The following is a 13,958-nucleotide window of genomic DNA, read 5'->3' as shown; positions in this document are numbered from 1 at the left end:
AAACTTGAGTAATACCGTCTTAAAGTGGTGGCAATTCTGTAAAACTAAGTTTTCAAAAATTATATTTTTTGAAACGTCGTATCATTTGAATTAAATGTTTGATATTTTTTTGAGAGAATCACCGTTTAGTAAGATGTCTGAAAGGTAAACTGTACAAAATTGAGAGTTTTATAAGAAAAACTGTATTAGTTACACATTTTTATATCATTGTTAAACCCAATTCATGTAAGTCTCAATTTTCGCCTACACCATACTTATGCCCATACATTTTATTTCTTTTTGTTACAACCATACGAAAGCTACATTATTCTTCTTTCATGATCAAATTATAAAATTTCATTTGATCTATTAGTTAAAGAATTACATTAAAATGACTCAACCGTGCACTTCGCCGTACGCTAGTTTACAGTGCGCCAATGTTTGTGAGAAGGGTGACTTTAGAGTTATAAATAAAAAATTATAGAAACTACAGATTTAATTTTAGAAAAATCTTTATAAAAAGTTTTTTTGTAACATTTTCTGAATTTTTTAACGGTTTTTTTCTAAAATTTATATTTTCGGAGTTATTTAAAAAAACATCTAATTTCGCAGTTCATTTGCTTAATAAAAAATGAAGCACCCACTTCTCGAGTAGAACTTTTTGATATGTTGTTTATTAAAAATTTCTTAATAAAATTACAATAATTCTATCGTGTCTGATTTTTTTCGAAGTGAAAATCTATATGCAATGCACTCCCCTATATACCAGAAGGAATTTCTAACAGGGAAAGTTTTCAGATTTAAATAATGATTTGCTATTTTAGTTTTTATTTTAATAGTGAATTTTTTATCTAAGATTTTTCGCTTTTCTAAAATTATTGGAGTTCAAATTTATCTAATATTTTCTAAATTTAGTTAAAATAAACTTAGTGTCCACTTAACTCTGCGGGGCAGTGTATAAATGATCTGTGTAAGGTAGGTCAAGTGAAATTGCGATATGAGAAAGTCAACTACTTAAATAAAGTAGTCATTTGATACAAATCGTAATAAAAACAATAAAAAATCGATTTAATGCATTTTTAATTAGATAAATCATTAATTTTAGAACGTTTTTCGCCCTATTTAGATAACGCCCGACTGACATTTTTCGCCCTATTTAGATAACTTTATTTCCATAAAATAATAAAAGAATGCATAATGGTTTCAATAACAAAAAAAGTGTTTTGTTCTAAGCAGTTAATTGGTTTATAAAATTATAATTATATATTAAAATTTTAATTTCTGACTTTTCTGTAAATAATTTAAAATTTGGCACTATTTTATATATGAGAAACTTTACCTTCAACACAACACCACTGGTTTTAAGGTTTTTGACTTTAAGATGGCACACAAACAGAATCTCACTTAGAACTGACACTTGTAAAATCACAGTAATTTCAAAATTAAAACAACAAACACAAATTAAGTGTTAAACAGTAGTCTACATAAATGTTTTGGTGGCCAAATAATAAACTAAATAATGAGGTATAAACACACTTGCAGTAGGTAACTGCACCTACACGGTCGCATTCTCACTATGGGTAAAAATGATACTGGCAATTGTAATGATTATCCTCCAAGGTCGACTTTGTGATGGTGGTTTTGGACATAAACATGTTTGTATGCATTTTTATCGTAGTATTTGTTTTTTAAGTGCCTCTTGATTCATTGATGTAACGTTAACCTCGAAGATGTATTGGTAGAATTCGGTGAAATTTTATATTTAGACGGATATCGCCGGTTCGGAATAAGAATGACGTAACTGAAAAAAGAATGTGTGTGTACTTTGTACGCACGTAACAAGTTATACTTCTATTATATGATTTCTTAAAAATAAATATACTTTAAACAGTTTGTTTTAATTTTTTTTAAACACCAAACTAATTTTGTGCTTAGCGCTTCCAAAAAAATTAAAAAAAAAGTATAGGATTGCTCCGGATTCGAACTCAAGACCTCTCGATCTCTGGCCGAATGCTATACCAAATACGCTACGAGAACTGTCTGTATCGGTTCGGACGTATCTAATGACAATTCACGGTAACAAACAGACGAGTTGAAGTATAATAAATATACAATAAGATGTTTTAATAATAATCATCTTACTCCTGAGGAAGACAAATCCAAAGACACAAAAATTATAATGAATATATTTACTAAAAACACTAATATATTCTTTTCACGCCTTTTCTTGCACTGATATATTTATATACTTCGTCTAATTTACTAACCGTTGCACGTCATCCGCGTCATAGCCTGTGACGTCGCATGATACCAACACGAAATATTTGGCGGTAGGTGTGTTCACTTTTAGAATCATTTTGCCGAGTACCCTGGAATTACAGCCACTAGACATATTTTATTATATACGCGTAGAAATAACATTTGAAGATTTCTATCAATGTTAACCTAAAGAAATACGCAATAATATTATGTTTAATTTAATTTGTATAAATGGATTATAAAGCGTTTTTATGAAGCACATTTGCTCGGAACACACTGTAACTGTCATCGAATGAAGGTGACATTTTAGAATAAATTGGTAACATTTATTTGACAGTTGCGGTGATGACACTTCATATTTGTTTATATTCTTTAATATAAGTATATTATGTTCTATTATATTTACTGTTTATATTATTTACTTTACTATAAAAATCATCTACTATAAAAATATAATTTTTCTACGACCGTTTAATAACATGCTCATTATTCGCTATTTTTTCATAGATAATAGCACCCATTACTGTACCCGTGAGTAATAATTCATTACTCACGGGCTGAAGTTACTCACGGGTCATTACTCACGGGCTGAAGTTAGATTCAAGTGGCGCATGCTTCTTTTAATATTAATCGTATATAAACTGCAAATAAAATTACATAAACTTGTTTATTTAATACAATAATTATTGTAATTTATACCAATAATTAACTTCGAAAATTTTTTAAAGGAATTTTATAGTATATATAGTTAAATTATAACAACATTATAACTATATATTATGAAATACGTCCACCGACAACAGCCATTTCCTATTTATTAGATTCACTGACAGTAAGTACAAATTTAAGCTTATAATTTTTCGGAAACGAATAGAACTTATATTGACTATTTCTAGTTGTATTTTTACAATAAATAAGAATTTAGTAATAGTAGGCAACCAATTATTCAGCCACGTACTAGGGGTAAATAGCATTTAGGTATTTTTGTAAATTATTATAATTTAAATCTCGAGTAGTTGATAATTAAATTTTTTACTAAGAAAAATAAAAAAAAGTCGTAGAAAAAGTATAGTATTCTACTCGCATGTAATGGCTATTGCTCACTCTGATGAATTACGACACTCGCCTACGGCTCGTGTCGCAAACTTCATCATCGTGAGTAATAGCCATCATTACATGCTCGTTGAATAATATACTATTTCACCTAATTTTATCACGACTTGGAATAACCGAGGTATCCGACAACTTTTTTAGTTGTTATTGTAGACATATACAGTACGTCTAATTTACTTACCGTTGCACGTCATTATCTACGCCAGAGATCTAAGTTGACGTAGTTGCCAAAGTATCAAAAAATCCGAATCCATTTTAAATCAAATAGATCACATAATTATTGTAAACGTTGATTTTACAACAAAACAAATTAATATTCAATGTAGATAAATAAAAACTTTAGAAATAGAGAACAAGAATTAAGTTATAATCTTACGTTAAAGTAAATAATAAAAACAGTAAATATAATCAAACAAATACTTATAGTAAAGAATATAAACAAGTATGACGTGTTATCACCGCCACTGTCAAATAAATGTTACCAATTTATTCTAAAACGTCACCTTCGTTCGATGACAGTCACAGTGTGTTACGAGCAAATATGCTTCATCAAAACGCTTTATAATCCATTTATACAAATTAAATGAAACATTTATTGTGTATTTCTTTAGGTTAAATGTAATAGAAATCTTCAAATATTATTTCTACGGTATATAATAAAATATGTCTAGTGGCTGTAATTACAGTGTACTAAGCAAAATGATTCTAAGAAAGAACACACCTACCGCCTAAATATTTCGTGTTGGTATCATGTGACGTCACAGGCTATGACGCGGATGACGTGCAACGGTAAGTAAATTAGACTAAGTATACAAAGAAACCTATCGGCTTCTCCCAAGAGTTCGGAGCCGTTTTTTAATAATTAAACAATGCAGTGCAAAAACGCTTGCACTGCAAATCTTAAATGATTATAACTTAATTCTTGTTCTCTATTTGTTAAGTTTTTATTTATTTACATTGAATATTAATTTGTTTTGTTGTATAATCCACGTTTACAATAATTATGTGATCTATTTGATTTAAAATGGATTCAGGATTTTTGTATACTTTGGCAACTAAGGTACAGCTGGTTCCAAAAAAAAACTGATACGACTCTTATAGCGTATTTTGTAGAAAATTGAGCAGTGTACTTTCTTCTTCTTCTTCTTTCTGTTTTTCGTCTCGCTGCAAGGCAATTACCAGCACGATTTTAGGCCATCTTGATGTAGTCTGGCTCTAAGCCATATCAAAATCGCTGACTATGTTCTTGTAAAAAGCTTTTGATGAGGTGTGACATAATAACATGAGTTTAGTTATATTTAATTTATTATATTTTGAAGGATAAATACTTATTATTTACATATTGTCACCGTCACTGCCAAATCTTAAAATTTGTCAGATAACTTCAACCTCAAAAAATGGCTGTTTGTTTGTTTATTTTATTATTTGTCTGTCATAATAAATATAATATAATGTCAGACCAATCATACACTGCTCAAAATGATCAAATCTTACCAAGAGTCGTATCCATGCCCCGCTCACTCTAATAAAAAACATGTAATCGTATTTATTTTCCTTCCATTTAGTCAGAGGCGCTGATGTCGGCCTTGTGATTGGTGGAACATGACTTTTGACAAATCCTGCGCTATCTGTGAATCTGTGTTCGTGTTCGTTCGTTCGTTGTCGTTCACTTATTTTATATGGTCGGTTATGTGATGTGTTTGTGTCACCATAAAAAGCTGATATTCAGTCGTGTTTTTTGATATTTTTGTTATTTCATAATCGAGTACCTTTTTAAAGGTATGTTTTTCTGAATGTAGGTACTGTTTATCCAACAGTTTTAAAATACACATTTTATTTCACGTTTTGTTGTTAGGTCTAAGGGCTCCGTTCAGCTGTTGTGTGCAGACGGTGGAAAAATTCGACAAGTAAACATTTATTTAATCCAAATTACTCATATTTCTATGTAAAATGTCACATTATTGTTTAAATAAATAAGTAAGAAACAAAAGTTGTTTGTGTTTTACCTTTATTGTCCACTTTTTTTTTTTTTTTTTTTTTTTTTTTTATTTTGGCTTAGACTTACCGTCATACTGCCAGACGCATAAGGAATACAAGTTATCAAGTTATACAAAACAGGTTTAAAACAAAGATAACAACTAAAAGGTATTAAGTAACACTAAGCTTAACAGCTAAAACTACTAACTACCAAAGGTATTAATTAAAAATGTTTAAGGGAATTATAATGATAATTTGCTGTCTTTTAAAAAGTTAATTAAAGAGTTGTATACATCTACAGAACCAAGTGATAATAAATATAGTATATTCCAAGGAGTTGCTACTTTACATTTTAATAAATCATTTATTAATTTAGATGAGTAAATTGTATTTTTAGAACAACCAAAAAATATATGATCTAAATCACTTTCCTCTTCACAATGCTCACATTTATCATTATCCAAAACCTGTATTTTAAATAAATGCTTTGGATAACATGCGTGCCCGAATCGTACTCTAATAATAGAAGTTATGTACTTTCTAGAAGCTCTACAAGACTTGTACCAAGGAAATTTGGGAATATCGGGCTGAATTAACGAGTATCTATTTTGATTCACAAAAGAATATTCCTTCCACTGGTAGCTCCACTCCCGATGCAGTGTTGACTTGAAAGAGATTATACTATCAGTCAGTGTTATTTTATGTAGAATACTGGTATCGGATGAAACGCTTTCTTTGGCTAATAAGTCGACATACTCATTATGTTCAAATCCTGCGTGTGCTTTAATCCAGATAAAATGTACATTGATTCCTTTGGTTAAAAGATTTTGTTTAATATGTTTAATTTTATAAATGTATGGGCAGTCTTGGATGTTTGGGGGTCCATATTTACCAAGAGATTTCAATACTGCTAAGGAGTCAGACAAAATTATAATATGGGCGAAATCAAATTCAGCTACATATAGTAAAGCTTCATATATTGCAATAGCCTCTGCTGTATAAATCGAAGTCTCCGGTTTCAGTTTGAATTTCTTTTCTATATGTCCCGATGGTATAAAAAAGGCGCATCCAGTTCCATCTGCAGATTTAGACGCATCTGTATATAGAGCTATTGACTCATTGTAACTATTCGTTATGGATAAAAGAATATTTTTATTTAAATATATGTTTTCACTATAATTTGGTACAATAATATCTGTAGGAGAAAAGAAAGAAGAGTACGCGTAGTTTTTGAATAAGTCGTTCGTTTTATCTATATTTTTTAAGAGTACTATATTTTGATTATAAGCTTCACACAGTAAGGGAGATTTCTTTTTTTGCCAATATTTATTGGTTAGATCATGGCAACTTAAAGTCACTATTTTTTGGTATAGAAGAGGGTTAATTAAGTATACTTTCATTAAATATTTTTTGGACAAAAAACTTCGTCTTAGATTTAAAGGAGGTTCCAAGGCTTCCAAATATAAAGCTTGTACTGGAGTGGATCTCATAGCTCCTAGACATATTCGTAAGGCTGAATTCTGTAAAACGTTGATTTTGTTTAGTAGTGCATTACTTGATGATCCATACAAAACACTGCCGTAATCGAAAATAGATCGTATGTAAGCTTTATAAAATAATAAACTTACTTCAACATCCGATCCCCACCAAGTTCTATTAATTGATTTAAGAAAGTTTATTCCCTTATTACACCTGTTCAACATGTCGTCAATATGTAACTTCCAGGTCAATTTTTGGTCGAGTATCATTCCAAGATATTTAATTTTATTTTTAAAAGAAAATTTATGCCCACCTAAGGTGATTGTGCTAATATTAGGAAAGTTATGTCTGGTAAATAAACAAACTTGTGATTTACTGCATGATAATTCAAAGCCATTTTCAATAAACCATTTTTTATGGAGACCATAGACACTATTCAAGTTTTCAATGGATTGCTGATATTTCTTGTGTTCTGTGTACAAACAGAAATCGTCAGCATATTGTACAACATTAAATGCAATATTGTTAATAGTGATGTTGTGTAGATCTGCTGTGTAAATGTTAAATAAAATAGGGCTCAAAACGGAGCCCTGAGGTAATCCTTTATTATTAAGTCTAGGGCCTATAAGAGTATGATTATTTTTTAAATAAATTATTCTATTTTTATACAGGTTTACAATGTTAGAAGCAAACTGTGATGGAATATTAAAAAATGTAATCATTTTTTCTTGGAGAATTGAAAGAGAGACAGAGTCATAAGCACCTTCGATGTCTAAAAATAAAGCGGGCACATAACTGTTCCTGGAAAAACTGTTCTGAATGTCTACAACAAGAGTTGTTAAGGAATCTAAAGTTCCATAACCTTTTTTAAAACCATGTTGGTTAGCGGGTAAAGGATTTTGCTCCCTTAGCCACCAATCCAACCTAATCTTAACCATCCGTTCGAGAGTCTTCAATATACATGATAATAATGATATCGGTCGGTAAGCTTCAGCTAATTTAGGGTCTTTCCCCGGTTTGGGAATAGGAACGACTATAATACGCTTAAAATCTATTATGCTGTTGCCTTCAATAATTATCTGGTCAAATATATTTAAAAGTAATTGTTTTGCGTTATCTGGTAAATGTTGTATCATAGGATATTTGATTGCATCGTATCCTGGTGAGGTACTAACGCGATTATCAAGGGCAAATTCTAATTCAGTTCTCGAAAAAGGTGTAAGGAGAAAATGATTCTGATCAGATGGAAGCGTTTTAGAATTAATAACATCTAACTGGTTATTTACGTAAGGTGGAGCTATTTTATCGAAAAAATCGTCTACCCATGAATTACTTAGAGGTAATGAAAAATTAACTTTTTTCCTATTCATTTTTCTTGCTTGATTCCAAATAAGACTAGATGGAGTTTGTTTATTTAATTTTGAACACCATGCAACCCAACTTTGTTTGGCCTTTAATTTCAGGAATTTTTTGACACGAGCATTTACTTCTTTGCATTTACAAAAATTTTCAGGAGAAGAATTGTTTTTATAGTTTATTAATGCCTTCTTTCTTTCTGCAACGGATTGATCACATTCCGAATCCCACCACGGAGGGGGAGTCCGTTTGCATTTAAATGGTTTATATTCAGAAATAGATTGTTTAGAAGCTTCATTAATACAGTCAATAAGGAAATTATATTTTTCTTGGGTATTTAAGGATGTATGAGGTTTTTCGTTTAATAAGGTATCAACAAGCTGAGAGTATAATGACCAATTTGCTTTTTTAATGTTCCACTTAGTACTGGGATAAATGGTATTAGCATTAGTTCCCAAGACATCGATCACAACCTTTATAACGAAATGATTTGATCCCAAGGTATCAAGATCTACAGACCACGAAGTTTTATCAAAAAGGGATGGTGAGCAAAACGTGACATCAATCATGGAATCTGAGTTTCCTGGACTCGTTTGGCAAGTTGGTTGTCCATTATTCATTACTACATAATCTAAATTCTGAATTGTCTCCACAATTTGATGGCCTATATTATCATTTTTATATGAGCCCCACAAAGAATTATGTGCATTCATATCTCCTCCAATGATACAAGGGTGTTTTAGTTGAGAAAATAACTTATCCCAATCTTCGGTTTTGGTTTTAGTTTTTGGGCACCTATATACAGAGAGTAAACTTAAATAACTTTGTTTATAGTTGATTTTAATACCACAAGCAAGCAAGTCTTGAATATAATTTTTTTTAATTGTTATGCGCTCAAAAGGAATACCAGTTTTAATTAAAATAGCAACTCCAGAATAGCCGTCATCGCGATCTTCGCGTATCACATTATAACCTCTATAAATATATACAACATCCCGTTTAAACCAAGTTTCACTTATTAAAGCTATGTCAATATCTTCGGTTATTAAAAAGTTAATAAGGCTGTTTTTGTTAGCAACAGCTGATCGAGCATTCCATTGTATTATTTTGAGTTTAGATTTGTTCGTCATTAGATGAGTTATTTTTTAAAATATTATCTAGAACATTATTAATACCTTTGGCTAACAAATTCATGTCAAGTGATTTTGCCTCTTCTAAACAATTAATATTTTGAATAAAACTTGAGAAAAGAAGTACTAAGGAATCTACTAACTTATTTTTATCATTGTCTGTATTAGGAAAACTTTCCTTATTTAAGGGAGGTAAAGGTTGAGACGGTCCAAATCTGAAAGGGATGAGATATGGTGTAGGATCTTCGGAAGTTGGAGATGATACTTTTCTTTTTTTATTTGCACTATACTCAGTGCTTGATGTACTACAGCTTGGTTGGCTAAAACTTTTGGGTTTCTGTAGGTGAGGCCTCAATGGCTTGAAATAAGGAGATGTACTAACTTCAGAGGAGTTAGTTAATTTTGGAAATTCTTTGTCTGAATTTGACAATATTTCAAATCTGTTATTAGAAATAAGCCCAGAAAATGATGAGTCACTCAAATTTTTTGCCTCCAAATATGAGATTTTATGTTCAATCATGATATTTTTTATTTTTTTTTGATGTTCGAAAAAAGGACAGTTTTTAGAGATCGATATATGCTTATCAGTTTTACAGTGTATGCAATACTTTCTTGTTTCATCACATGTATGTATGTCATTTTTAATTTGTCCACATTGTATACAGTATTCCTGTGTACCTTTACACTGTCTAGAAATATGTCCATATTTGAGGCATTTATAACATTGCGTCACTTTACCCAACAATTTTTCCACTTGGAAAAATACATAATTTATCACAACATAGTTTGGCAAACAATTGCCTTCAAAAGTAATTATAACATTACGTCTAGGGACGTATTCTGTATTTCCATCCTTTTCTACTTTCCTGTGCATTCTTTTAATATCAATAATTGGTGAACTAGAGCTCATATATTTTTTCAAATAGTCAATATTATATTTGGTATCAACATCGCGTATCAGTCCTTTGATTTCCAAGAGGTGATTTGGAATGTACGCTTTTAAATTATCGTCCTTTAAGTGACTATTATTGACTAAATTGTTTGCATCCAAAATAGATTTGAGGATTACTTTAACACGGTTTCTTCCTATACTTTTAATTTGCTTAATATTATTAATCTTTAATTTTTGATGTAAAATATCTGCAACAACCATTGGATGCAAACGGGAAATATTCTGATCATTGGTCTTCTCAACATAAACACAACAATTTTGAAAGTCGTAACTATTACAATTAATATTAAAAAGTTTTACCTCCCTTGTAGCAGAAGAATTTGTGGTGATAGTTCCTGTATCCATGTCTTGATTACTATCACTAATAACTTCAGCAGTATTTAGTTCGCACACTGGCGTCTTTTTTATATTCTCCCCCATCTGGGGAGAATATTTTCACTTTTGTATCACTATTCTACAATATGTAAATGTTTTTACCCACGATGAAATTTAAATGTTTTAATTGTCACAAAAACTGCGAGCTGAATGTCAATATTTAGGTACGTTTAACCATGGCCAAATTTTAAACTGTTCACACAAAAGTTAAACACCGTGAAAAGAAGCCTAGGCAGTTTAACCCATAGGACTGAAACTTCTTATCAATGATAATTAAAACCACTATAAAATTAATTTAAGTTAAACTACTAAAAAATTAATTTTTTCTGGAGATTGTCCACTTGAATAAATAAAATATTAAATATTGGAAGTACCGTATGGAGGCTATGATGTACCTAGCATGGAGGCTAGATTATGCCACTCTTCCTATCCAATCAACAGCAAGAATGTTTAAAATTTCACACCTATCATGTAGAAGCTACAGACCACTTATGTGGAGGCCAGATTTGTAGTATCCTTCCAATTAAACACATTAAACAGGTGCTGAAATACGTGACATATTTTTTGAAGGGTAAGATCGCATTCTACCAAATCACACAACACTTTTTTCTATGGTCGTATCAGTTTTTTTAGGAACCAGCACATGCAGCCAATATGGCCATGCTAATACGTTTTATTTTTTTATATAATAATGTTTTCAGTTTTTCAAACCTTTTGATATGCTATAGTATAAACTACATTATTAGACAGATATTCTAAGTAATTAAAAGTCAACCGTAAGAACCGTTAAAAATATGAGTAATATAAGATATAATATGAGTTGGCCATATTGCCAACCGGGTGTATGGCAATAAGGCCATACAAAATATTCATTATGTACAGAATTACAAAAAAATGTTATTCGGGAATAATTTAAATAAAAGGTCAAAATAATAACATAAGCTCAAAAATTAATTTATTATGACAGGTCAATATAGGGTAACTGCAAAAACAAATTTTTTATTCATAAAAATGAAATTTTTATCCACAACCTGGACACATGAAAATTTCTATGACATCGTCTTTAGTGAGTCCCATGCACTCCTCATGGACGTAAGCCTTGCATTTAACACATAAGCGCATATCTGCTTGTCTATCTTCCCTGCAGAGTTTACAATACCAAGACTCATTTAAAATTTTACATTGTGGTTTTGGTGCTCTAGATATTTTTGATTTTTTTTTTTTGATATTCGTACTTGATACTGAAATATCCTTAAGAATTTTGTTTTCTTTAGTGAACAAATTTCTTGTGACAACTTGGGCTCTACTGTTCAGAGCAGGTTTTCTGGGTTTCTTAGCTTTGGTTAGTACCATATGGAGTTGGTAGCATCTCAGTAAACGAATTGTTCTCGTTCAAGGCAGGATCTTGCATAGGCGTAACCGGGGGGTTGGGGGTTGTAACCCCCCCCATTGGGATGTACTTTGAGCTCTATACGCTTAACACCATAGCACTCAGAGACCTTTCATTAGTTGTAACCCCCCCTTTCAGGTAGTTGTAACCCCCCCCCTTAGGATCGTCCTGGTTACGCCTATGGGATCTTGTACAATTTCTTCGTCAGAATAAGAGTTACTAGATTCATCGTGTACAATGAAATGACTGTCTGAATCACTGCTGCTGTCATCATGGGTACAAGTTCTGGCTCTAGTACCGTTTTTCTTTTGTGATCTTACACCAGATGTGGATGGACCAGCTTCTAAAGAAATTGAGCGATCGACATTATTTTCCTTATTCTCTAATAAACCAGATGTATTAGATGGAACTGTTTCTTGAGACATTTGCTGTTGCTGTTGAGGTTCTTGGTCCTGATTTTGACTTGCAGTGCTTGGAGCAAATGCAATCTCTGGAATTGCTTCACGATTTAGAGGATATATCCCGGTTGCTCTGAAGCCTGCTTTAATATTTGACATTGTCATTGTTTTATCCCAAACAGCTGAAAATATGCCTCCAAAACGCATCTTACTAATTGAACGTTCGTCTGGATGCGTGGAAAAATATTTCACAATGAATTTGTTTAGTTTTTGGGCTCTTGCCGGATTTAGATTTTGTGCTTTTCTAACTCGAATTTGAGGGTTTCTTTCCATAAATCCCTTTAGCCAATATCGTCCAGACTTTTCTTTTTCTTCTCTAAAAGGATTTGGAATATTATTCAACTTGGTATACCGGTAAACACATCGACGAAGTACACTTGCAGTTAGCGGGTAACCTACTTCGGATAACCGAATGATTCTTCGACTTAATTCAGCTTCTTGTTCTTGAGTTAAGATGGGTTTATGACCCATGGCGGCTTTTCCTGTCTAACCTTGCTCGACATAGCGCCTAAGGGTTCTCCTTGGTAGATTATAAGTTGTACTGGCCATATTTACTGACATACCCGCGTTCACAGCTTGAAGCGCTTGGGTTAGGTCTTCTTCACTCCATTGCCCTCTTATGCCTCTAGAGCGAATACGATTCATCGTTATTCCTTAAACAATAGAGAAAACATTACAAAAAAACTGGTATGATACATATGCTATTAGGAAAATGTATGCATAGCAATATGGCCATGGCCATGTTGCTGTCTATCGATAATGGCCATATTGCTCACATGAACCAAATCAACTGTTTTTTCAAATATAAGGCACTATCATAAACTTATCGAAAAAATAACTGCACTCATTTATCATCGTACCTTTCACAATCTAAACGTAATATCTACTTAAAAAATACTTACGTGATTGTTACTGTAAAAAGAGATATAATAAGTTTCACGTTTATAATGACGCACTTACGAGGCACTATTTTCTTCTGTAATGCAGCACACACTCACAATGTCGGCTTAAGACTGATTACTCTAGCGGCTGTCGTATTTGGCGAACATACTGTTTATATCTATTGCGACATCTACTTCAAATTCAAGGTAGTTACCGAGTTATAAGGAAGTGGCCATATTGCCTGCTTGGCCATATTGGCTGCATGTACCTTATGTCAATTTAGATCTCTGGCGTAGATAATGACGTACAATGGTAAGTAAATTAGACGGGCTGTACATAGCTTGAAATATTTAGCAATTAAACGCCATACTGTCTGTGTGCGCATGCGCACAGAATTATGAAATGTTACTCTCAATCGCAACTAAAGAAGTATAACTTCAAAAAGCCAAATTTCTCAGGAGAGCAAAAAAACGATATTTAAATATTTAAAATAGGGATTAAATGAGGAGTAATCGTCCAGGAACATCGGTATGGCATTTATTATTGCAATGCTGGCTTTTATTTTTATCCTTATTGGATTGAATTTCATTATCTTATATTAATCCCCC

At 31.8% G+C, this 13,958-nt stretch overlaps 1 protein-coding gene across 2 annotated transcripts in view; it reads right to left on the bottom strand.

The window, feature by feature from the left end:
- The window catches only part of LOC114326427 (glucose transporter type 1), a 659,305-nt gene that overhangs the window by 606,755 nt on the left and 38,592 nt on the right, over positions 1-13,958 (bottom strand). Inside the window, exon 1 of one of the 2 annotated variants that reach the window (XM_028274796.2) lies at positions 1,319-1,563. The exons of the other annotated variant lie outside the window; for it this stretch is intronic. The gene's annotated coding sequence lies outside the window, so the exon portion shown is untranslated. Of the gene's footprint in view, positions 1-1,318; positions 1,564-13,958 lie in introns of those variants that run through there. 2 annotated transcript variants of the gene reach the window in all.

The sequence above is a fragment of the Diabrotica virgifera genome, chromosome 1, assembly GCF_917563875.1.
Source record: "Diabrotica virgifera virgifera chromosome 1, PGI_DIABVI_V3a".
Lineage (NCBI taxonomy): Eukaryota > Metazoa > Arthropoda > Insecta > Coleoptera > Chrysomelidae > Diabrotica > Diabrotica virgifera.
Note: the sequence above shows the minus strand (reverse complement) of the source record. Positions and strands in the feature narration are given on the sequence as shown.